The sequence below is a fragment of the Gorilla gorilla genome, chromosome 8 (genome assembly GCF_029281585.2).
Source record: "Gorilla gorilla gorilla isolate KB3781 chromosome 8, NHGRI_mGorGor1-v2.1_pri, whole genome shotgun sequence".
Taxonomy (NCBI): Eukaryota; Metazoa; Chordata; class Mammalia; order Primates; family Hominidae; genus Gorilla; species Gorilla gorilla.
In genome coordinates, this window is record NC_073232.2 from 120,327,146 (window position 1) to 120,353,702 (window position 26,557).

At 36.5% G+C, this 26,557-nt stretch overlaps 1 protein-coding gene across 1 annotated transcript in view; it reads right to left on the bottom strand.

The window, feature by feature from the left end:
• LOC109028506 (uncharacterized) overlaps nucleotides 1-17,658 on the bottom strand; it is a 191,558-nt gene extending 173,900 nt beyond the window's left edge. Inside the window, exon 1 of the mRNA XM_019034507.3 lies at nucleotides 17,547-17,658. The gene's annotated coding sequence lies outside the window, so the exon portion shown is untranslated. The remainder of the gene's footprint in view (nucleotides 1-17,546) is intronic.
• Nucleotides 17,659-26,557: the final 8,899 nt, after the last annotated feature.

Sequence of the window (26,557 nt, forward strand, 5' to 3'; positions counted from 1 at the left end):
AGCATATGTGTGTGTGTGTGTGTGCTTGTGTGAATGTGTGTCTGTCTGCCTGTCTCCTCTCAGAGTACCAGCTTTCAGAATATAAACCCCATGATGGCAAAAATAATTTATGATTATTCTCTCCATTATATCCTCTAACCTATCATAGTTGATGTTCAGTCCATTGAATAAGTTGAATGCACATAAATTAGGAGACTGCTGTCCCAATCATGGCAGTACCACTGACTAGGGTGCTTCCATTAAATAAATTTCTGTCTTTTGTTATTAAAATTTATGTGTACACAGTGCAAATCTCACCCACTAGGGAGCCTAACCATTTGGAAATAAATCATTTAAAGGGGGTTCTCAGTCTCTGGAAGTTTGAATAGAGAGAATTGTACATATTGCTTTTGTTCCCATATTCCAGATTAAATAATCGAGAATGAGAGAAGGCAGAGGTTTTATTCAGCATTACCCTCTAGTGGGTCTGGTTTCAAACTCAGCTTTGTATACACTAAAACCACAACATTTCCTTAAATTCTTCCTGCTAACTCCATATATATACATATATATATATATGCGTGCATATATATATATGCGCATATATATTTGCACATATATATACACATATATTTTATATGTCTGTGTGTGTGTGTCTGTGTGTATTCAGATACACAGAGACAGTAGACTATATATTGGGAATGTGTATATATGTATTTATACATACAAACATACACAGAGAATAAGACGATATATATGTATATGAATATAAATATATATCTATATATGTGTATATCTATACATATATGTATAGATATTATGCACATATATTTTTATATACATATATAAATATATGTATATAAATCTATACATAGATTATGTGTGTATATATGTATGTGTGTGTATTTATGCATAAGTGTGTGTTTTTATATGTGTGTGTGTGTGAGTGTATAGTCTCTCAAATAGACTATAATATACTCTTTGGGCAAAGGGGCAATGTTTTATAATTCCATGTTAAGTCTAACTGAAGCCCTAGACCGGTGGTCTAATGCTTGGAGAATGGATCAGGTATACAGCTGGTGATCAAGGCAGACAGATCCAAAACTCCTGACATCAGGAGAGTCAGACACTATAGGGCAGAGATTATTTGCTCACTGATGGGTGGAGAGGTTAACTGGATCACTAAGTTCCTGTATTTTCTTTGTTTTCCACAACCCAGTATGCAGCACCTCTAAATAAATATGGCATTAAATTAGATTGGACAGTTTTGCAATAAAGTTTTTAAAAATTGAAGATCTGCTTTTAATTCCAGTCTTAATTAAAGCCAAACTTTCCTTAGAAACTCAGGAGGAGAGATTTGCTCTCAGCTCATTCCCTTCCATTCTTAACAGACAGAAGAAGAAAGACCTTCAGATGCATAGGCTGGAAGAAAAGTTTAATCCTCTCTAAGCCATATCCGGTTGGGTTGTGAAAGAACCTTACATATCCTGACATCCTCCTCAATTGGCTCCCCTAGTATGACCATACTGTAGTTTCCTGAGAGACTAATGCTGCTATAAAGAAAGTCAATATTTGATGAGCAATTTCCTGAGAGGCTAGTGCTGCTGTAAAGAACCTCAATATTTGATGAGCAATACTTGATGAGTAAATGAGAAAATCTCTATTATTTTCAAGAAGTAACAAATAAGCAACAAAAGTAAGACCCAGAAATCTTCAGAAAACATATTGCTTGGGAGAAGAGAAAAAAGAAAAAAAATGCACTTTCTCTTTTGTACTTACATTTTCTTACATTCTTGATTGTTCTTGAGATATTCACTAATCCTATCTTGGTCCCGATCCTTTAGAGGCAAAATATCAGATATGTAAGGTCAGCTTCGAGGAGAGTCATGACAGAGAACCTCTATTGGCCGAGACACTAACTTCAAACCTGAATTTCAAGTGATTATGAGCAATACTAAAACATCGAATGGATCTTTTTTTTTTTTTTTTTTTTTTCTGGAGAAGAGTCCACACTGAGTTATAAGGGGTTCTAGAATCTGCCTACTTCCAATTTTGTTCATCCGGCCTTCATACAAGAGTAACAGCCCATTCTTGGATGGACAGTTTAGAACTTATAAACAATTTCATTTATAATGCTTAAGAGTAACTCTGTATTGAAGTTACCTTGCAATGAATCCTCTGGGAATTCAAATAGTCCCTTTATTCTGTGAAAACCTATGACTCTCAAAACTATGCTAATTTATCATATGAGTTTATACTGGTATACAATTACCTATAGCTTACCTGTAGTTCAACTCTACTCATCCTTATTTATGTGGGTGCTTCATTTAAAATGGTGAGTATTAATTTCATTTTAATACTCGGTGTCTTTTTGCTATTTGATCTATGCCTTTTTGCTATCTATGTGTCTTCTTTTTTTCCTGAAATCAATTGCTTCATTTGTCACTTCTCATGTTGTCACTCTAAAAATAGGATATAGAAAATGCAGTTTCAAATCATGTAGCCAATTAGCACTGGAGTTATCACAGCCTGACAGCAGGCAAAAAGGAAAAAAAAAAATCAGAACTATTTAAATCATGGCATTAGTAACATCCCAGGCCCAGCTGTGAGAAGAGAGGTTGTGCTATGGCAGGAAAGAAACACCAGAGTGGGGAATCCCAATTAACTGGGCAAGTGAAATTCAAAATTCATTATTTTCTTTTCTTTTTTTTTGAGATGGAGTCTCACTCTGTAGCTCAGGCTGGAGTTCAACTCGCCTCCCAGGTTCAAGCAATTCTCCTGCCTCAGCCTCCCGAGTAGCTGGGCTTAGAGACAAGTGCCACCATGCCCGGCTAGTTTTTGTATTTTTAGTAGAGACGGGGTTTCCCGATGTTGGCCAGGCTGGTCTCAAACTCCTAACCTCAGATGATCCTCCTGCTTCAGCCTCCCAAAGTGCTGGGGACTACAGGCCTGAGCCATCGCGCCTAGCCCAAAATTCATTTTGTTAATGCATTTAGTTTGTCTTTTTATTATGTATTTCTGGTGGGGAAGATATAAAAATAAAACTTTTCCGTAAAATTATTTCTGAATTATTGTACATATATCTAGAACTCAAAATATTTTCAAAGGAAACTTCAAGACACAGGGCAAATATTTTTGTTCTTTATATTTTGTAGCTTAGCTGCCACACATTGAGGATTTCAACCCAAAATAGGCTACAGGTCCATTTGAGAGAAATGAAGGACCTAAAATCAAAATAAAACAAAACCAAACTTCAAGTAGCCTTAATAGGAGGAGGGCCTACCATTGTCTGTTCAGTTTCTACATTTAACTCAAGTAACACTGAGTTTTTCTAATTATTTGCTTTGAGGGATACTAAGATTCACATCTGTTAATTAACAAAATAAATCTGTAAATTAACAAAGCAGAAAATACTGTCTATTTAAAAACAAAATAGCCCAGTGCCGTGACTCATGCCTGTAATCCCAGTGCTTTGGGAGGCTGAAGTGGGCAGGTCACTTGAGGCCAGGAGTTTGAGACCAGCCTGGCCAACATGGTGAAATCCTCTCTCTACTAAAAATACAAAAATTAGCCAGGCATGGTGGTGCATGCCTGTAATCCTGGCTACTCAAGAGGATAATGCAGGAGAATCGCTTGAACCTGGGAGGTGGAGGTTGCAGTGAGTCAAGATCACGCCACTGCACTCCAGCTCGGGCAACACAGCGAGACTGTATCAAAAATAAATAAATAAATATAATAAAATAAAAATGAAAACAAAATAAAACAAACAAAATAAACAAAACAAAACAATAATACCCAGTCCAGTGAAATCTTTACTATGAATATGCAATCAGTGTTGTCACTATAACAACTGCACACAAGAAGAGGGAAGGTTAGGCTGTTGGCATTGGATATGGTTGCATATGAAGCATTGATAATGTGCTTTCTTCTCTTCTTTCATGGTATGCGTCTTCTGCTTCAAAGAAAGGATAAGATCTCAAAGCAAGAAACTTTCTTCTGTTCAATCTGTGCTACAAGCTGTTAGCCAGCTGTCTTGTCCAAAGTTATTCCTCCTGCTTGGGTGGACTGATAGTAAGCCCGACTTCCTAGCCTGGATAACAGCCACTTTTACAAATCTTATTATGCCATACACTTCTCTCTTTCCACATGCACAAAAGTTGTGAATATTCATCCAATGCCATCCGCATTTGATTATTTCTATCTCACCTACTAGGCTATAAGCTCCATTAGTACAAGGATGTGTTTTTGTTTGTTGTTTGTTTCACTTTTACGCATCCTAGAAGCTATTTCTTTCAGTTATCTATTACTGTGCAGCAATTTACCACAAAACCTAGTGACTATAAACCAGTGTGATGATTACTCAAAAAAAAATTAGACATAAAATTACCACATATGGTTGTAAATTTAAAACAACTGAAAGCAAGAACACAAACAGACATTTGTATGACCACGGTCATAGCCACATTATTCACAAAGGTCAAAAGGTGAAAGCAATCCAAGTGTCTATTGATGGATGAATGGACAAAGAAATATTATTCAGTCTTAAAAAGGAAGGAAAGTCTGACATGCTGCAAACTAGATGAAATTTGAAGACATAATGCTAAACAAAGTAAGCCAGTCACAAAGGAGCAAACACTGTATCATTCAACTTAGATGAGGTAACCTGGAGTAGTCAACATCATAGAGACAGAGAGTAGAACAGTGGTTGCCAGAGGCTGGGGAGAAAGTGTAATGGTGAGTTAGTATTTAATGATAAAGAACAACAGTTAGGGAAGATGACAACGTTATGAAGATGGATGGTTGGTGATAGTTGCATGTTTTAGTCCGTTTACACACTGCTGATGAAGACATACCTGAGACTGGGTAACTTATAAAGAAAAAGAAGTTTAATGGACTCACAGTTTCATGTGGCTGGGGAGGCCTCACAGTCATGGCAGAAGGTGAAAGGCGTGTCTTACATGGTGGCAGACAAGAAAGAATGAGAGCCAAGCAAAAGGGCTTTCCCCTTACAAAACCATCAGATCTCATGAGACTTATTCACTAGCATGAGAACAGTATGGGGGAAACCGCCCCCGTGATTCAATTATCTCCCACTGGATCCCTCCCACAACATGTGGAAACTATGAGAGCTACAATTCAAGATGAGATTTGGGTGGAGACACAGACAAACCATATTATTGCACAATGATGTAAATGTACTTATCATCACAGAAGTCCATACTTAAAAATGGTTAAAGTAGTAAATTTTATGTTTTGTGTATTTTACTACAATAACATACACGCACACACACACACACACACACACACACATGCAAACATATTACTTCACAGTTTCTGTAGTTCAGAAATTTATGCATAACTTAACTGGGTCCCCTGTTTCAGAGTCCCTCACAAAACTGAATCCAGGTGGCACTGACTAAAGGTCTCATCTGATCTATGACTGAGGAAGGATCCGCTTCTAAGGTTGTGTGGTTGTTTGCTGAGTCAGGACCTCAAAGTTTTTAGGACCAAAAGCCTCAGTTCCTAACTGAATATTGGTTCCAGGCTATTTTTCTGTTCCTTGCTATATGGTCCTCTTCAAATGTCAACTGGCTTAATCAAGACAAACCAGCCAAGAAGGCAATAAAGAGAGCAGCAAGACAAATGTCACAATATTTTGTAATATAATCAGAGAAGTGCATCCCTTAATGCTGTCATATTTTTTGGTTATAGCCAAGTTGCTTAAGGAGAAGACATTACAAATAGCCATAAATAGTAGGAGGTTAGGTAGGACTTACTGGGACCATTTTAGAAGTCTCTCTAAGAAGGTAGATAATAGGAATGGGTGAGAACTCCGAAGACAAGTTGAATCCTCCCATAGACAGGAGGTCGTTGCTGAGCAGCAGCTCCACCCTGAACTCTGAGTCTTTAGTAAGGAAAGATGAAATTACAGGCTAGGGTCATGTCAGAGCCAGCCTCCAGAAGGAAGCCAATTTTGTTATTTTAGGAAAACAATGACCAGCTTTCTGGGTCAGGGAAGGCATAGAGCCTAAGACTACTGCCAGGATGCAGCAGTATTTAAGACTCAGTCCAGTTCAAAGGCTCTACACCTTGCTGGATGGGTTATGCAGATATTTGTGGTTGAAGGCTAGGCCTTAGATTTTTCTAATTACTTTCTGTAATGGCTTTATAATTGGGATGAATTCCAAGTTAATTGTCTGATAGGCTTCTTTGGTTAAAAACTTTGACTGCAAAATATTCGCCAAGGCAACTCTACTTGCCATCTTTTCTGCCGATAAGATTTGAGAATTATACTTCTGGGCCAAGGGCAAGGGAAGCTTCTCAAGATCTCCAATGCAAGGTGATTTTTCTGACTATTGAGCAAAGAAATTTCTGGGTGATCAATGTAGCCTTTTTGACCAGGAACTTTATTTGGGGATATGGGGAGTAAAGGTGATAATACAGCTAGAGTGGAGAGACAGAGGAGAATGCTTTGTTTATTTTTATGAAGAGTCATCATTGCTTTTTTGTTTGTTTTTTCAAAGTGGGATGCTCAATAAAGGCAGGGGGAAAGCATGTCACCTAGTGAAAGGACAAAAAGGCACATCAAATAAATAAAATGGACCCCAAAGAGCCTCTCCTCAACCTGAAGCTGTCTCCTCCAATGTTGTGCATGGCTATCATTTGTTCTAAGTGACAAGAACTTCAGATTCCAGAAAACAATTAGCTCTTAGTCCAACATTTTGTAAAGCAAAAAATGACATCCTTCCTCTATCTGAATCAAATACCCTAACTATATGAATAGTTAATATGTAAATATTTACATGCATAATAATACTCACAAACTACATGCATGTATTTGCAAATTGCATATGTATTTACAAATACCAAGGACTTTTCATTTCCATTTCATTTTTCGTGAGGATTTTTTATCTCAATAGGAAATCAATGTATAGAGTGGCCATAGTTCTCTTCCTGTAACTCCATCATAGGAGATTATTATTGTTAGGTAAAATGACACACAGATATGTTAACCTAGTCACAATAATTTTAGGGATGAGAACGGGTGGACATAAATGGGGAAGTTTCTATTGGATTGCCTTCCTTGACTCAGTGGAGCTCTTTCACTTAATCAGCCTAAAAAATGCAGTTGGATATAGAATCCTGCCACTGAAGCTGTAAGTAACACGAAGAAGGTACCTTAGACATCCCATAAGGAAAGTGAATCCAAAGAACTAGGAACTAGCCAAGCCTCACCTTCATCAACAAGTAGCTTGTTTCTAGTCTATTTTGCCGGTTGTAAATCTGCTGTAGTTCAAGTAACCAATCCTGTATGAAAGAAAAAAAAAACATATCAATTAATAATGAAGGCTTTTATGGCAAAGAAGCCAATATTTTAGACAGATTTAAGATGTCTTCATCAAAAAGATGAAAACAATGTAAAAGGTTTGCCTTTACTGACTCTGCTTTTTTTTTAAAATTCTGTCATTCCAAACAGTTCAAATGTAAAAGTGATACTATTTTCCATTTTCTCATCTAGGAATTCATACCACCTCCCACTGGCTTGAATGTAATATCTTTAAAAAAATTCACTATTTCCAGTGTTACAAGTATCCTCTTTTAAATTATATTCAGTCTAAAATCTCATTCTCTATGATAAAGTAGGTTATCTTTCTTATTTCTTTTTGGAATACCCCGAACTTGCTTATCAATCTTGGAATGCACTTGAGATACCAAACCTCAAAAAATACATTGAGCTCTGAAATTTTCTAAGAGAATTTCTCAGCACACCAAGGTTCGCTTTCTGAAACCATGCTCTTGAAACCAGGCAACGCCAAAGGCTCTTCCTCCTTTTCCTCAAATTTATTGTCAAAAATTTGTGAAATTCTTTGTAGAAACAAACAGTAAAAACCAGAATGTGTTCCTGTCAACATACAATTTTGCTTTAAAATCTAGTTTCTCCTTCCTCTTCCTTCTCATTTATCTGTCTTAAACACCTTCCTGAAAGATTCAGCTTTATATTTTGCATATACTCTAGAATGCATGAGTTATGTAGAATCCTTAAGTTTGGCAATAACATGTCTGATTCCATTTACATCTTGTAGAGGAAGAAGGGAATTACTGCTTATACAAAATTATGTCCAGCAGGATATTTTTGATGACCCAACGCAAGAAATGCAAGAAAACATTCAAGTGAGAGGTCCAAAATGGCTTATTCTTTTATACATAGACAGTCAAATTGGAAGGCTTACTGTATTTCGGTTCCAACATAGTGTAAATGATAAACACTTTGATAAAAGAAAGATGTTTTGTTATAAATTTAAGTAAACTCCAATTTACCCACAGTTTTTTTTACCTCTAATTTGTTTTGTGTAATGATTTCTTATATTGTAGTGCATTATACTTACCTCAATAAAATAATTTTTCCCAAAACAGGGATAGAATTGGTTTAAGTAAATGTGTATTCAAGTTTAATTCTATGTTTAAGCTCAAACAATCTCTTTTGGTAAGAATTCAAACACACACACACAAAGACATACACATAGATACACACTGAATTTTTCTTGATAGGTTTATGGAAAACTAAAAATTTCTGACTTTTGCCTGCACTATGTTTACATTATTTTCCCCCTTCTATTATCTCCTCACCCATGTTGATATAAATATAAACATCATATATATATATACCCATATATTTCATGCTTGAGTTTCCAAAAATTCTATACACAAATATGCTCAAAACTTGAAACACATAAGCTTACTTTAAAGAATGACTCATTGCTGCCCATGAAGCTATGTCAATACTTATGCAATTCCTTTTCCTTTCAAATTTATCTTTCCATACTCTGCTTCATGAGACTGTGCAAACAACTCTTCCCTGTCATTAGATGGCTTCCTCTCAAGTCCCATAGAAAAATGCACAAAAGGAAGACAAAGACAGGAGGAAGAGAAAAGGAAGGGCTCCTTTCCATTCTGTTCACTGCTTCTGTCAGCAAGTTACTTACTCGAGAAGCAGCAGTGTTAAAGGATGTAGTTTCTTTTGATATTCCTGGAACTAGCCGCCTCTGAGGCAGCAGAACCATGTGAGCATGGTTAATGGGAATGGTTTGATGGTTTACTTGGCACTGAATATAGCAGTGAGTTCTTCACTAAAAGAAAATGGGAAAATGGCAATCCATGGCACTCAGTTTCCTTACAATTAATGTCACTTGTGGTTGATTGTGACAAAGATCTTACTAGAGCAATAGCTTTGGGCACTAAGTGGCAACTGTACTTTATCTTACAGAAATAATAAAGGCTATAAAGCCTGTGAGTAAGATGGCCAATACTCACTGCTCTGGAGCTTTCAGAAAGAAATTATGAACTTAGTCTCTAATCTCTGAGATCAACTCAGTGGCTAAGCAACAGAAAACTTCAATGGTGGCCTGAAACTAAAATCTTATTTCTTGCAACTCTCTAAAAAAGAAATCCAAATTTTATTGTGTGGGTTGCATGACTACACGATAATGTGATTTACAGTCACAAAACCCCTCATGTGGTTGTTAGGACATTGGAAAGAAATAGGAACCACGACCTTGGAATAGAGACATCTGGATGGATTTAGAAGAAAATGAACACTTCGAACACCTGAATCATTCAGTGCCTTTTCTAAAAAAAAAAAATCATAGTATATAAAATGATATTTTAATCTTTTTGCATATTCTTCAAATACAGAGCTTATCATTTGATATAAATACAGCTCATAATTCATAGTTTTTTGGCCTTCTTTTACATTTTTTTCTTTCCCCCTTCAATTTACAGTGATATCTACTCTTGGCAAAGCCAACAACTTTAAACTAAACGTAACAGTTTCCACCTACCCAAAACCTGTATCTTTTCATGGGTCTCCTACTAGGTTAACTTCTATTCATCAAATTAATTACCAAATTCAGTTCAGATCAGAAAAGATTTTGGAATTTACTACATGCCTATAATGATGCTAGACACAAACACTGATATCCAAGTAAGCTTCACACCCATGCATCCCTTTTCATTTTTTTCTACTCCATCTTAGTTATCTCCTTATTGATCCTCCTCCCTTAGTTCTTCTTTTTCTCATAAAGATTCTATTTTTGGTCAGTATTCTAAGCTATTATCTCTAGAGAGTCTATATACAATTTATAACATAAAGAAGATACCAACATAGGCCAAGACCATGGTAAAGAAAGAAGTTACACACACTATCTTGATATCATCTGATTCACTTTGTTTTTAAAATTCCTGTAGTTGATTGACTCAAAATATCTAAGTAAGCAGAATTGTGTAACATAATTGTTCAAATCTTCTTTCCAGAAGTATTTTCCCTCTGGAGGTAATGGTTTGATACTTCATATCTATCTTAATGAAATGTATCTACTATACCATCATATCATATATGATGTTATATAATTTTTCTCTTCAGTCTATATAATGCTGTAATGTAATAAATGCATCACTGACCCTGTCTGATAGCATTAGCATTGCCAAGCTCCTCTGTTTGGTAAAAGAGCCTGAAACAATAGTAGTTATGTGTTGACTTATTGATAATGAAGAAAAATTCCCAAGGCCAGCCTGATATTTACATATCAAGAGCCCATTTGCATTGAGAAAAATGTTGTGTTCTTGACATGAAAATAAAAGGTTCTCACATTTGTTTTCCTGTCCTGGAAAAATTATTAAACCGAATAAGTGAGCAGAGTTGAGCTGCTTGATACCTCAACCTCTATGAAATTGAAATGTATAATACCACAGGCCTTATTTCATTTCAGAGACTTACTGGTTTCAGATGTTTAAGGAAATCCTCCTCAGGTGATTAGCTGACAACTAAGGTAACTTAACAGAGACCTCAGTAGCCATACCCAACAAAGAATACAGATTTTTCATATTTGGATTACAAAAGTAATTAAACGAACAACTATAACAAAAAAATAACAACAACAATAAATCCTGCGAGGGGAAATCTGATTTCCAGAATTGTCATATTGCATTATGTATTAATATAGTGTTCTGTTTTCCACAGAAGATTAGGAGACATGTAAAAAAGTAGAAAGTATGGCTCATATACAGAAAACCAAAAGCAGTCAATAGACTTTGTTTCTGAAGAGGCATAGACATTGGACTTAGTAGACAAATCAGTTATTTTAAAGAAGTTCAAAGAACTAAAGGATACCACATCTAAGGAACTACAGGAAAGTATGAGAATGATGTCTTGCCAAATAGAGACCATCATTACATAGATAGAAGTTTTAAAAGTGTACCAAAGAGGAATACTGAAGTTGAAATTCAGCAATGAGGCTGGGCGTGTGGCTCACGCCTGTAATCCCAGCACTTTGGAAGGCCAAGGCGGGTGGATCACCCGAGGTCAGGAATTTCAGACCAGCCTGGCTAACATGGTGAAACCCTGTCTCTAATAAAAATACAAAAATTAGCTGGGCGTGGTGGTGGGCGCCTGTAATCCCAGCTACTTTGGGAGGCTGAGGCAGGAGAATCGCTTGAACCCAGGAGGCAGAAGTTATTGCAGTGAGCAGAGGCCGCACCATTGCAGAGGCAAGAAGAGCCAAGAAGAGTGAAACTCCAACTCAAAAAAAAAAAAAAAAAAAAAAAAATTCAGCAAGGAAATAAAAACGTCAGTAGAGGGGACTAAAGCAGATTTGAGCAGGCAGGAAATTAATACTCAGGGAACTAGAATATAACTCAGTTAAGACTATCCAGTCCCAGGGACAAAAAGAAACAATAATGAAGCCAAATTTAAAGAGCCTCAGCATCCTGCAGGGAATCAGCCAGCATCCCAATCTGTACCAGGAAATCCCAGGAGGAGAGGAGAGACACAATTGGAGGCAATTGGATGACACATTTGTAGTGATAAAAGAAAAATACTCTCAGTGAAGAACTCTTATCTCCCGTGAAACTCCATCAAAAATGAAAGTGAATTTAAGATACTCCCACATAAAGAAAAACTGACACGCCATAGCTAGTAGACTTGTCTTACAATAATTACTAAAAGGAATCTTTAAAGGCCAAAATTAAGGCAAACTAGAGAATAACCAATTGTGTACAAAGAAATAAAAGAGCAGAGATAGAGATAACCACTTCCGTAGTCTGAATGACTCCATCATGGTAAACTCCTTCCGTCTTAGAGCCACCCTCCTGACATAACAATCTCTTGTTTACCTAGTGCTTGTCAAATGTACTTCCACTGCTAAAATACCCGTGATTCATGGAAAAAATGATGGCGAAAAGTCATTCCTTTTCTTTTTGTATGGCCTACTTTTGAATTTTTGCATTGCTTTTTCTAATTACTCTTTCTCTTGATCACAGGGGACAAAGATATTCTTGTCTAGACACTGCCATAAATCTAAAATTTTGGCTTTGGGGAACAGGTAAAAACATTAGAGCAACCTGCTGTCAGACCCACTTCATGCATAAGGCAACTAAGATCCTGCAAAGGTGATGTGATGTTTTGGAAGTTTATATAAATAATGCTATTCCCTGCCTTCTAGTGCAAGTAACAATAAGACTGCATTTTTGTAATGCAGCTATATCAAGCCAGCAGCTTATAGACTTTCTGGTGATGAGCATATTCTTTTTGAGACAATATTTTAAAATCAGAAGGCTTCACATAGAACTGTGTAGAAACAATTGAGAGATACTGTGGATCTTAGCCCTGTGTTCCATGTAACACTTAAAAGGCTATTGCTTTGGGTTCCTGTCAATATCTCAGTGGTACCTATTGTTCTGATGTCAGATAACTCTGCCCATACACCCTGTCTGACTCCCATACACCTGTCTGACATTTATCTTTGCAAGCCAACCTTGGTATCATACACTTACAAAAAATTCAATATCTACTATAATACAAGTAAGGCAATACAGAACTGGAATATATATACACAAAAACATTTAGATAGACATATACATGATTGCACACCCACATATTAAGTTACCTACGTTTATCATATGGTTCAAGTGATGGCAGACAAGCATGAGGATTCAGAGGAGGCTTTGGAGTTAAACAGCCTGGCTTCAACTTTCACTTTATCACTGAGTAACTGTGTAGCACTGGGAAAGTCTCTTGAACTTACTGAGACATGGTTTCTTAATTTGCAAAACGAATATGATGGCATTTTTGGGAAAAAAAATAAAGAAACTGAGTGAAGCTTTTAGCAAAGTGCCCAGTGTTCATAGATTGAGATGTCTTGCAGGCTGGGAAATGGCACCAAGGTCTCCTGACTTCCAGGCAGAGATTTTTCCCATCATGTCACTTTTTTACACTCACTATCTCTTATGTGCCACCCTAGTCCCTAGTCTCTGCTGCTGTGTAATGTAAAAGATTCATGAGGTGGGAAGAGTCTGAAAGGTCTCATAACCAAGCACTTTATGAGTGACTGAACATTTTTGACATTCTGTGGTAACAAAAGCCACCCTCAAAGATTTTTATATGGGGAAACTGAAGATTGCTCTGTGTGGGCAGTGGCTCACTGAGTCATATATTCAGTTTGATCCTGAGTAGGACTACTGTAGATGGTTTTATGTCTAATTAGCCATGACTGTTAAAGACTTAAAAAAATGAGAATAATCAAATTTTATGCTTCACTAGGTCAATCAATGGCTATGGAAATGCAGCTGCTCTCCTTTACAAATGCTTCCAAGAGTTTTTCACAATTCACTGGACACCTAAGTGGGTGATTTTACCTCTGTTGAACTAATGACTTGTAAAATTTATCTAAACCCCAAGTCCAGACCACTCAATTCAATGTCTAGATGCAACCAGGCTTCAAATTCTCAATTTTCTTCCTTCTTTCTCCACTTTCAGGCATTTTCTGTGAATCTTACAATACCTTTGCTGACTGTATGAGCAAATAGCACATAAGAAAACTCAGACTGAGGGAGCAGACATGCTTTTTGAGACAGTATTCCCTAAGCCTCTGGAACCTCATAAATGAAAGTATCTGAAGCTTGCATGACAACATTCCTCGAAGTTTGGTGCTTGGCTTACCTGCCCCAGAATTACTTGTTGTCAATTATAAAAACTACAAAAATAACACGCAAAAAAGTAAAATAAACAAGAAAATGAAATAGAGAAAGAGAGAGAATAAAAGAAACCTTTCAAGCTCATACTGTAACAAACTTTGCAATCTCTGGAGGGAAGACGCAGGAATCTGCCTTTGTAACACATGCATTTCTGATGTCACTGATGCACAGACAACTATGAGATTTCCTGAGCAATTTGCTCAATCAATGAATATTTAGAGTAGTATGACAGTTGGAGAATTGTTTGAAATGTATGGAAACTATTGGAATTACTTCAGCAACACATCTTACAATGTAGGAGGAATCATAGAGCCTTTGAAGTTATAGGACCAACCCTCTAGGAGTATACAGTGCTCTTCAACTCCTTGCGTACAATAAAACCAGAAAAGGGGTAAAGGAGGTGACATGATTTAAGATAGGCCGTTAAGTATAGTCAGGATTTTATTTTATTTTTTATTTATTTATTTTTTTTATTATACTTTAAGTTTTAGGGTACATGTGCACATTGTGCAGGTTAGTTACATATGTATACATGTGCCATGCTGGTGCGCTGCAACCACTAACTCGTCATCTAGCATTAGGTATATCTCCCAATGCTATCCCTCCCCCAACCCCCCACCCCACAACAGTCCCCAGAGTGTGATATTCCCCTTCCTGTGTCCACGTGATCTCACTGTTTAATTCCCACCTATGAGTGAGAATATGCGGTGTTTGGTTTTTTGTTCTTGCGATAGTTTACTGAGAATGATGATTTCCAATTCATCCATGTCCCTACAAAGGACATGAACTCATCATTTTTTATGGCTGCATAGTATTCCATGGTGTATATGTGCCACATTTTCTTAATCCAGTCTATCATTGTTGGACATTTGGGTTGGTTCCAAGTCTTTGCTATTGTGAATAATGCCGCAATAAACATACGTGTGCATGTGTCTTTATAGCAGCATGATTCATAGTCCTTTGGGTATATACCCAGTAATGGGATGGCTGGGTCAAATGGTATTTCTAGTTCTAGATCCCTGAGGAATCGCCACACTGACTTCCACAATGGTTGAACTAGTTTACAGTCCCACCAACAGTGTAAAAGTGTTCCTATTTCTCCACATTCTCTCCAGCACCTGTTGTTTCCTGACTTTTTAATGACTGCCATTCTAACTGGTGTGAGATGGTATCTCATTGTGGTTTTGATTTGCATTTCTCTGATGGCCAGTGATGATGAGCATTTTTCATGTGTTTTTTGGCTGCATAAATGTCTTCTTTTGAGAAGTGTCTGTTCATGTCCTTTGCCCACTTTTTGATGGGGTTGTTTGTTTTTTTCTTGTAAATTTGTTTGAGTTCATTGTGATTCTGGATATCAGCCCTTTGTCAGATGAGTAGGTTGCGAAAATTTTCTCCCATTCTGTAGGCTGCCTGTTCACTCTGATGGTAGTTTCTTTTGCTGTGCAGAAGCTCTTGAGTTTAATTAGATCCCGTTTGTCAATTTTGGCTTTTGTTGCCATTGCTTTTGGTGTTTTAGACATGAAGTCCTTGCCCATGCCTATGTCCTGAATGGTAATGCCTAGGTTTTCTTTTAGGGTTTTTATGGTTTTAGGTCTAACATTTAAGTCTTTACTCCATCTTGAATTGATTTTTGTATAAGGTGTAAGGAAGGGATCCAGTTTCAGCTTTCTACATATGTCTAGCCAGTTTTCCCAGCACCATTTATTAAATAGGGAATCCTTTCCTCATTGCTTGTTTTTCTCAGGTTTGTCAAAGACCAGATAGTTGTAGATATGAGGCGTTATTTCTGAGGGCTCTGTTCTGTTCCATTGAGCTATATCTCTGTTTTGGTACCAGTACCATGCTGTTTTGGTTATTGTAGCCTAGATGACATGATTGTATATCTAGAAAAGCCTATTGTCTCAGCCCAAAAATCTCCTTAAGCTGATAAGCAACTTCAGCAAAGTCTCAGGATACAAAATCAATGTGCAAAAATCACAAGCATTCTTATACACCAACAACAGACAAACAGAGAGCCAAATCATGAGTGAAATCCCATTCACAACTGCTTCAAAGAGAATAAAATACCTAGGAATCCAACTTACAAGGGATGTGAAGGACCTCTTCAAGGAGAACTACAAACCACTGCTCAAGGAAATAGAAGAGGATACAAACAAATGGAAGAACATTCCATGCTCATGGGTAGGAAGAATCAATATCGTGAAAATGGCCATACTGCCCAAGGTAATTTACAGATTCAATGCCATCCCCATCAAGCTACCAATGACTTTCTTCACAGAATTGGAAAAAACTACTTTAAAGTTCATATGGAACCAAAAAAGAGCCCTCATCGCCAAGTCAATCCTAAGCCAAAAGAACAAAGCTGGAGGCATCACACTACCTGACTTCAAACTATACTATAGTCAGGATTTTAAAGAAAGGACAGAAAAATACAGAATTTTCCATATAGGGAGGGACAATATGGATAAATGGGAGGAGAGGCTAATAGTATGTTGTTTAGGGATGATGGAAAAAGATAAGAATGAACAAAGATAAAGAAACTGCAAATGTGTACACTGTTTCCAAAAGTAGTAATGGCAGGAATACTTTTTGTGTTGCATCGTAGTAGCTTGTATTGATGGAAATCTCTAGATCTAGTTTATGGTGTACCCAGTGTGAACCTGGCTGAGATATTTGACCCTCAAAGTCTCCTCCTCCAAAGTAGACCAGTTCCACTTTGGGCTTAAAGTGATGGGAAGCTGAGGCAAGACAGAATGAAGGCCCTGAGATGGCAACCAAAACCTCCACAAACAGCAGGAAAAAATGGAAAATGGGGAACAGAATAAAGGCAGAGACACACCCATCTCTGCTTGTCTTTCTACCTGGATCCCAAGGGGCTACCTCTCCACTCTGAAAACCAAAGAATCACCTCTAAAGAAATTTGTATGTGTATGAGGATCAACCTACAAAACTTAGCACTGTAAAATATTGTTGAAGTGGAAACTGGAAACCACATTCATTTTATTTAAATCTAAAATAGAGAATTATATTTTTCTCAGGATTTTGTATTGGATTTAATGGGTTTTGTTTTTTGTTTGTTTGTTTGATTTTTTGGTAAATCCTGGATAGCTTGGAAGATCTGCATATGATGAACATGTGCTTTTTTTTCTGGTTTGTAAAATCGAAGAAATAACATTTTTATTCTTTCTCTTTCCATCCCCTGACTAGATTAGTATTGCTCATTAACACTGTATGGAGCTGTAGTTAGTTCTGAGGTGGTATTTCAGTATGGTGTGTGGGCACTCATGCAGGTTTATCTGCTGAAGTTGCTTGAATTCCTAGTGGCAAGTGGAAGCAAGGCTTACATGGGAGAGTCTTCTGGTTGCTGTGCTCTGCCTACTTCTTATAGTAAGGCCTCATTGCTATTGGCAGTGAAAAGTACTGCCAGACTTTATCCAAAATATTAATCTAAGCATCACAACTGCACAGGATATTCATGTGCACAATGAGTACACTGGAAATATAGTTTTCTTAAATCACCCTATATAGATTTCTCCTACCTTTCATGAAAAGTACTTTAACATCTCTCTGGGGCTCAATAGCTTCCCTGCCCTCAGGCTGTGTTCTTTCAATGTGGCCGATCCCACTCCAGTTCCAGACATGGGCATAAGACTTAAGCCCAAGCCAAGAAACACATTTCATTCCCTTGACTATAAACATTGTGGTGAGGGTAGTTATGAAATCATAGTGGGGCCAGTTTGAACCAATCAGAGGAGAGATTGATCAGAAAAGAGAAAGATTTTTTTTAATTGCTATTTCTCTTCTTTTTTCCTGGATTTAATCCTGCATAGAGTAGGAGAACCTATCTGAGAATGAAGCCAGCACACATAATGGGAGAAGAAGACTGGAGATAAATTTCATGGATGATATCATTTGACTACTAAGTCAAGCTATGCATGAGGATAAATGTTATCTTGGACTTTTTTAAGTTTTATTACAAAATATAGTCTTATTATACTTTTGGCACCAAGAATATTTATTTGTTTGCATGTTTTCATTTTCCACTTATGAGTGTCCTGATGCTAATTTTTAATAATAAAAAGCATTTGCTTCTTCCAAAGTTTATTAGACATTTCAGCAATATGACATCATTCTTTTGGCTATATATCAGTACACAGTACCATTTTACATTAGTTCTAAATCCTTTCCATCTCGTTCATGTATTTTTCTAGTGAATCACCTATAAACAAACATGTATAGTGAAAAGACTGCCACTTAAAGGGCTTCTTTGTTTAATCTCAACACACAGATTGTTTTGAAAGTTGAGTTTTGTCATCTAATACATTACTATGGTAAAATATGGCTTTCATATGCTTGATTTTCTAAAGCACGTATTCACCTATAAGATATTCTCATTCTTGAGTCCTACTTGGTCTACTGATGCTTGGTCCACTGGTTTTAGTATAAAACTAAAGACATTAGGTATTATTAAAATATAATAATACCAACTTATTTAAAGATAACCCCTCCCCTCCCCTCTTCTCTCCTCTCCTGCCCTTCCTTCCTTCCTTCCTTCCTTCCTTCCTTCCTTCCTTCCTTCCTTCCTTCCTTCCTTCCTTCCTTCTTGTGGGGGTGGTGGGGTATTGAAGGGATTAAATGCCCAGAGGAAAACTCCAAGATGGGATGGGAGACATAGGTCCAATATATCAGAAGGTTAAATTGAGTGGGCTTACGAGAGAAGCAGGAGAAAGGGAGGCTAGAGAGCCAATAAAACAAAGTTCACAGTGATAACTGGAACAGAATAGACCTCAAAGGCATAAAGATGTCAAAGTCCCTGCATTTTTTCCTACTTTCAGAATCTACCACCTTCAGTCATGGAGAAGTCTTGATGAAGTTACCCAATCTATAACAATTCTATGCTGTGCATGCTGATTGAATTATCTTCATCAATGCATTCTGTTTTGCTTTTATCTTTTGCAGGTAACTCACAGTTTCTCACTCATTGAAGCTCCTCCAACATTTCTAGAAATACGGAGTACAAAAAGAATACGTAGGTTTTGTTAATTCTATAGATTGAATTAGAACTCCCAAATGATTTTTCAAATGAATATCCCCTCTCAAATCATTTAACTTTTTAAAGAGATAATTTCACTCTCCAATTAGTATTTTCTAGTAATTGTACTTAAATGTCTCATAAAGTGCTCAGTAAATGTTACTTCAGCTTTTACTACCTCTTGCTAGAAACAGTTTCTTTTCTTTTTTATTAGGAACCAGCATCCTAACTAACCAGCTCCTTCAGAATGAGTTTACTAAAGGATATATTTTCTAAGGAATATCCATATTGTATATTTAGGGTTCATGCCAAGCTGTTATTGTTGTACTCCTTAACTGATTACTAAGGATTTATTGCTAGCCACTTCAAACACATACTCGGTAGTGTCCTCTCCATTGGCCAACCTGTTTCTCCGACCTTCCATCTACTTGAAAACATCCATGACTGTACATGACTCTATCAATTCCCTGGGCAGGGGTTGGGGGGATTTATTGATATATATTCTTTTGCTATTTATTGAATCCTCTCATTTTGTTTAGTATTGTCCTGGATGTTACAGAGGATGTAATGATTAACCACATAAGAATACTGTCCTCAAGAAATATACAGTCTAATAGAAAGAAATGAAGACCAATAATTTAGGATCAGTTCTGGAAGGGAGAAAGTCAAAACAGGTCTTACAGTATAAATTGAAGGTGTGAGCAGGGTTGTGTTCTGTCTGGAGTTTCTAGGGTAGAATTGGTTCCTTGGCCTTTCTAGCTTTGAGAGGCTGCCCACATTCCCTGGTTCTCAATCTCACACTCTGACCTCCACTTATATTGTCACATCTCCTTTGCTAACTCTGACCCATACACCTTATAAGGACCCCTGTGATTACATTGGGCCCACTGGCTAATCTGCAATAATCTCCCTATCTCAAAATCTTTAATTTAATTACATCTGCAAAGCCTTTTTTGTCATGTAAAGTAATATATTTATAAGTTCTAAGATTAAGACATGAATATTTTTGTGGTGGGGACAATATTCTGCCTGTCATAGTCTCTATGTTGTTAGTGAAATAAAAATGCTCATGGAGCCATTGAGAAAAGGCCTATCACCTCCAAACTCGCCTTTCCATCACTTTTGAACAGTAAGTAGATTGTACCACCTAAATGTTTCCTGGATTCATCCTATAAAAGTCCCTTACTGGAAGCCACACACTGAAGAACAGAGTCAGAAGTTGAGTCATAAAACCAACATGCTTACTATGGAAAGGATGAAGCCCAAATCATGTTAAGTTACCAGCTGAAAATCACAAGGATATGTAGCTGTTACATGACATGGCCTTTTCACATGTGTGAATATAAATTTATATGAATCTAAATACATATAAAATCTTTCAGTGAAGAAATGAATCAATCAATAAATATATTATCTTTATCTTCTTCTTTTCCCCTGTTCTTTCCCAGGACCTTAATCAAGCACCTATTTTGGGACAAGCACCGCTGAGAATACAATGGCAGAAGACCATCTTACCCTCAAGAAATATTGCACTCACAGAGAAAAAATAAGACAAAGTGCAGACTCTGTCTATGGCAAGAAATATAAAGAAAACTATGTTTTATGTGAGTTCGGAACAGAGAGAAATCACTTCATCATCTCATAATGTTACTGGTGAAGAGATCGAAGTTACTCCGAGTTACTGGCTGCGAATCCCTATGCATCTGCAGCATCTTGAATTCTTGCCTCCTCAGAAGAAAGAATTTGACTGAGGGGCATAAAGCAGAAAAAGAGACTGAGATGAGTTCCAGAGCAGGAGTGGAAGTTTGTTTAAAAGGCCTTAGAACAGAAAAGAAAGGAAAGTTCACTTGGAAGAGATCCAAGAGGGTTCATGAAGGTTAAAGAGAGAGAAGTTCAAGTGCCCCATTGAACCATGATCCTAGGACTTTTATAGGTGCACCTCTTTCCCATGATTCTTCCATTAGGGTGCGCTTTCCTCTTGCACAGTGTTCTCCTTATCCTTGGGAATGGAGCACATGCACTATGTTTAGGGAGTTATATGCTTGCCAATCTGAGGCTTTCTTACCTTTTTCCAAAGGGGCATACCCAGAAGATCATACTTCACCATTTTTGTCTCTTAATGTTCATGCCTAGAAAGTTGCTTCTTTCTAGGGTGTACATTCAATTAATATTTTGATGTTAATAGGTGTGGACCATCAGGAAATGACCTCTCCATGGCACAGGCTGCCAATTTATCCCTTCTAGAGAGGCAATGATATAACCGGCAAACCATCACCTGACATTTCTAGTGGGTGGGGGAAAGAGCCCTCTCTTGCCCTGCTCATGCCTGACTACCTGTAATAGTAAAATACTTACAGTGCCCAACACACACACACACACACACACATCTCCCTCACGTAGACAGGGACAGTGTTTTGTCCCCACTCTTTTTGTTGTTATTGAGGCAGAGAAGCTATATCAATCATCTCAGATTATAAAACTAAAAAGTGATGAAATAGGATTAAACACCTGTTACCCAAATTATAATTTATTATTTCACCTTCTCCCTCAAAAAAGAGAAAATGCAAAAATAAAAAAAAAAGAACACAATAAACAAACAAATGCTAATGTTTAAATCTCTTACAACATAGCAATAAAGAAATCATGCTGGCCCACATCCAATTACAAATTCAAAGCTGACTGAGTTCAATATGTGAATTATGTATCAAACAACTCTATTAATGCAAAGATAATTTAAACCTTAAAATTAAATATTAATTTCCCTGAAGCATTCCTCCTTCTTTCTTTTCTAGGTTCTAAATCATCCTACATTTTTGCCAGAGGAGCAATTAGATATTTTACAAATATATCAATATTTTTCTGCACTGAGAATGACATGACCAAGTGCCCGGTGCCGCCTCATGAGTCCAGCTCTGGGAAGAAGGGAGATTCCTTGCTTGGCTTTTTCAAATTGACATGGCATTTCCTTTGCTCGATAATATAAGCCTTTAAAATAAATAACAAATAATGTGCAAAAGAAAAATTAACTACATAACATATCGTAAACATAAATTATGTACAGTGAAGTGGAACATGACTCTATTTGAGCATAAGGGAAGATAAATATAGCTCTACCATATACATTCACATTCCGTGTACCTTGAACTCTTTTTTAAAAATTTTACTAACATTTTCTATCACTGGAAATGATAATGATCTTGCCTCCTAGTTTCTACTGTTATATTGTCAAGAGTTAACCTAATTGTAAATATACTTGTAAAAGATACTTGTGCTATGATAGTCCATTGACGTTTATGATTTCAGAATTTTAAAATATTTTCTAAATACCCTAAAAGTAAAGATTTAGTAAAAATCACAGCTAAGTTATAAGATTATTGTGAAGATTAAAAAGACAGTGTATGCAGAGTGTCCAGACTAAATTGAATAAAGGTAACTGTGAGACTGGCATAAAAGAGCAAGTTAGGCAACTAATGAGTGTGCCTACTCAGTGGCCCTTCCTTCTTGTCTCAATTATTTTTAGGTTCCCTACACATTGGAGACTCTGCAACACAGAGGTTAAGGCATGTGGAGTAGAACTGCTTGAATGCCAGCTCTATTTACTAGCTGTGTGGTTCAGCACATTACTTAATTCTTCTAAGCCTCCGTTTTCTTAGACTCACAAGGTTATAATTACTGCACTTAGGTCATGGGACTGCTGTGAGGATGAAAAAGAGAAAGCATATGTTTAAGGTGTTTAGAATAGTAGATGGAACATAAACAGTGCTTAGTAAACTTATAGCAACAAGACTAGTGGTTTGCAGAAATATCTGAATATATCTCTCCAGAGTGCCAAGGGTCTACTATTTATGCAGTAAATGACAGCATGGTAACAACAGTTTTCAGATTTTATGACATCTAATCTGTATAATTGTTAAAACTTTTTTCCATCCCATAGTGTCTCTTGAAATATGCAGAAATTAAACATATATGGCACAAATACTGTTATACTTCTTCCTAATCTATGACAATTAAAACCAATAAATTCACGAATTATTTCTGGGTTTTGGAAAACCCTTAGAATTATTCTAAACACAAATCCAGACCAGCAGCATGTTTGTTTATTATTGCTACTGTGACAAATTACCACAATTTTTTTAGATTAAAATAACAGAAATTTATTTGCTTGCAGTTACAGATAAAAGAAGTTCAAAATTAACCTTATGAGGCTAAAAATCAACGGTTCTATAGAACTGTTACCTCTGGAAGCTCCAAGGGAGAATTAATTTCCTGTCTCTTCCAGCTTCCTGTGTTGGGTGGCATGCCTTTGCTTGTGGTCAAACTACTTCAACTTCATGCCTCCATTGTCTTAAATCTTACTCTCTTTTCTGTACTCAAATCTCTCTCTGCCTCTCTTCTAAAGACACTTGTGATTATATTTAGGACACACTCATATATCCAAGAAAATATCCTTATCTCAAAACCTTTAATTTACTTACATCTGTGACACCTCTTTTTCCATATAAGGAAAAAGTTCACAGATTCCAGAGAGTAGAACGTGGATATGTTGGGGAGCTATTATTCAGCCTACCAGGACCACAATTAATGGGTAATAGCCTGCACATGAGATTCAGAAGGAACTGACTTGATGGAGTCAAGAAGACAAATTTGGGTTAGGGGAGAACAAAAAAAATGACTGAAGTCTTCTGTAGCATCTGCTAAGGTTATTCAATCTTGTGAATACTCATCTGTATTATGCCAGCTAAATGATTTGTAGAAACATAAATCTAGCTCATTTTCAAAATTTGTCAATGAGAAACCTCAAATAATATAACATTTAGATATTTATATAATATTTAGGTGCTGAAGTAAAACTGACCAAAAAGTTTACCTTTGCAACTGGGTGGTGAAGGGAAGAATACAGAGAATGAGAATTGGCAGTTCTCTTTTAATATGTGGATAAATACTATCCCATTTCTTCAATCACTTATGAGGAGATCAATAAAGTCTTAAGGAAAGATTACAGAACAAAAGAGAAATAACATCGAATTTTAGGCAACTTGATTTCAGGGCATAACCTTTGGGTTATATTACTATGATCTTTGAGATAAATTCTTACTCTAATTTAATAATTGGGTATTTTCAGGTTTGCAATGAAAATACAGAATAAATGATGGAAAGGTCTCTATTACTATGCCCTAATAAATGTGAAGGAAAACAGGACTTGGTGACTTCTTGATAATGACTATCTCCAGCATATTTCCCTATAGTCAGTTTTTCTTTATTATGTTAAAATAGTTTTAAAATAGTTACATATCTCCAATTGGCCCCTAATCCGATCACTGAAGTTCTAGAAGTCATTGTTTCTATGCCGAACCTATTATAGTTAATTGGACCACAAATAGACACTGAATTTAAGTTAAAACAATAAACTTTTCTCATATAGGATTTTTGAAATCCATCTGATATTTTTATGGAGCAAGTCTGTACATTTCTGAACCTGTCTAAACTGGCAATATATATGTTTTAGAATTTAGAGGCAGCAGTAAAATTTCATTTGGAAAGTTGGGAAGCAGGGCAGATTACGGATGAGAACCAAGAGAGGCCAAGTCTAAAAACTGTGAAAAGAATAAGCTTTTCCCCAAGATCCAGTTGTTTTCTTAGGTTTGACTATATTGTTCAGTAACACTGCTTACACTCAACTTTTGCAGTCAAAGTCAATAGGAGGCATACGATTGACACATAATGTTATTGTGGACATCCTTCTTGAACTTTCCCACCTCTTCATGATGCTTATGCTTTAAAGAACATTCTTATTAATCCTTACAATAACCATGAGGTAGATATTGATATTTACATTTTACAGATGGACAGATGGATACTCAGAGAGATTGAAATAAGCTTAATGCTAAGTAGCTAGTAGAAGACAAGTTCGGAATGCTAATCCAGGATTACTGGTAGTCACAAAGTTATTTCCAGTAAACCATTCTTTTCTTCCCTCTCCTCCTCATAGAAAGTTGACTATCCTCAAATCCTTTGCTTATCCATGACTATGGCTATTGAATGTGGATTTATCTTCTTCCATGCCAAGACTGTTTAAGTTTCTCTTCAGTTTTCTCGAGCCAGTGTGAAATGCTCTCAGACACATTCCAAAAACATATGGCATGATGAATCTTTATAGTTGGGAAAAAAGCCCTTAAAGATAAAGGGCTCTCTGTCAAATATAGATTTTGTGTGTAATACAAGAAATAGCTCTCTTTTCAGGTTTTCAAAGCTGTTTACCAATAATTTAATCTTCTCATATTGCTAAAATTAATTTTTTTCTAGCTTTACTAGTACAAATCAGTGTTCAGGAAGTAGACAGCACTGTGTTTACATAAATTTGGATAATGAGATTGAAAAATAAAAGATCCGTAGTGTCTAAACATAAGATCTGAAGCAGGGTCCATGATAGGAGCTACTGAAATGTGGTAGAGTTCTCAAATTATTTTCCCAAAGGCTTTCCTGTCACTATTCTTTTAACAAATACTAACAACTAACATTTCTTGAGAATTTGACAATAACCATACTAAGAAATTTCATGTATTATTTAAGTTAATCATATTATCATTCTTGATATACTGAAATTACTCTTATTTACAATATTTTAAAGATAGACTTTCAGAGAAAGATTAAGAGATGTCTGAAAGTCAATGGCTTTATAAGTGGCTGGTTATCCTACCCAATTGTATATGATTGATGCACTTCACCACTGAATTAAACTTCTTTCACACTAGTAAAAATTGTGGAAGGGTAGATGATTAGTTATAATAATTTGGGAGACAGTAAAAACAAAGAGAAAGAGTACTTCCAAACAGGACCAACTGAGAGCAGAGATGCATGCTATCGACAGTGACTTCAGCTCTTCAGCTATAGTCCTCACTTTGAGGAAGTTTATGGTAGGTGACTGAATAGTAACATTTTTTTCCCAGTTTACAAATTATCACATCCATAGACCACGAGTGGCCATTTTGTGGCACCTCTTTTTCTTTTTTCCCTTTTAAGTCACTTTTTTCAACCTAATTTTTCCTGGAGCACTGATGCTGAAGATCTCATGCTTTTTTTACGGTTCAAAGTACTTCTGTTTACCCTCCCTTGGCTCTTCCAATTCTTCTTCTGTTTTCTCTCTCTCACCATGAGATACAATGTGTCATGAGATATAAAGTCATGAAAATGAAATAGGTTAAAAGAAATGATCTATTACATCTTAAGTCTTTCTTTAAAAAGAAACACACCTCAAATTTTGGTTTCGTAGTAAGATGATATCTTGTGGGAATATTGTAGATCTTTCAACCTCCATTGAGTGTCATTTCTGACAAAAACTTGAGTGATAGGAGCTTCAATAATAAACCTTGTTACTCATTCCACAGCATCTGTTTCACTTTGTCAAAGGGGTGTTTCTATGGCTGAGTCTAAGTCCAGATGCACAGCCAACTCAAGAAATATTGAATGCGGATCACCAGTTTATATTGAAAAAACCCTCTTCATTGAATCATTTTATCA